This window comes from Crocuta crocuta, unplaced genomic scaffold (assembly GCF_008692635.1).
Source record: "Crocuta crocuta isolate KB4526 unplaced genomic scaffold, BGI_CrCroc_1.0 scaffold50, whole genome shotgun sequence".
NCBI lineage: Eukaryota > Metazoa > Chordata > Mammalia > Carnivora > Hyaenidae > Crocuta > Crocuta crocuta.
In genome coordinates, this window is record NW_027527428.1 from 6,036,116 (window position 1) to 6,036,771 (window position 656).

The window sequence follows — 656 nt, forward strand, 5'->3', positions numbered from 1 at the left end:
GGAGAAGAGGAGGGGCCACTCCCGTTGGGGGCCATGCAGCGACGGCGGAGCTGGGCCTTGAGCCCGGCCGGGTTCTGCTGAGCACAGGCGAGGGCCGTTCAGGTTGCCCTTGCTTCTCCTGGTCCAGGAGGGAGCCCGGCTCGGCGGGCAGAAGGGGCGGGGCGGGCAGGGCGGGTCTGATAGGTCTGGGCTGGGGGCTGCTGCGGACTCTCCAGCGCTGGCCACCAGCTCAGCACTGCAGAAAAGCAGCGGGTCCGCGTATCGGCCAGGTTCTAAGCTTGCAGATGCTGGAAGGTTCTACTTCCGTGGCTTCCCGAATATAAAAGCAAGGGGAAGGGCCCTACGGTGCCCCAAGCGTCTGACGCTCCTGCCAGGGCCTCCCCAGGGGGAGGGCGGGTACCTCCCTATGTCCCCTCGAGCACCCCGGCGCTGGGTGCTGAAGCCTTTCCTTGGGTACCTAGGCCTTGGAGGCCAGCCGGAGGCGGGGTGGGAGGCCCGGAAGGGAAGGGGTGCACCGGGCTTCAGCAGGTGCACCATGGGAGGAGGGGCTGCGCGCCTACTCTGAGGTTCCAGGGGACCTTCAGCCACACAGGCCCCACCCCGTTTCCCTGCATATCTGGTAGAGGTCCAGGGACCCCGGTCCCCCCCCCCCCCGT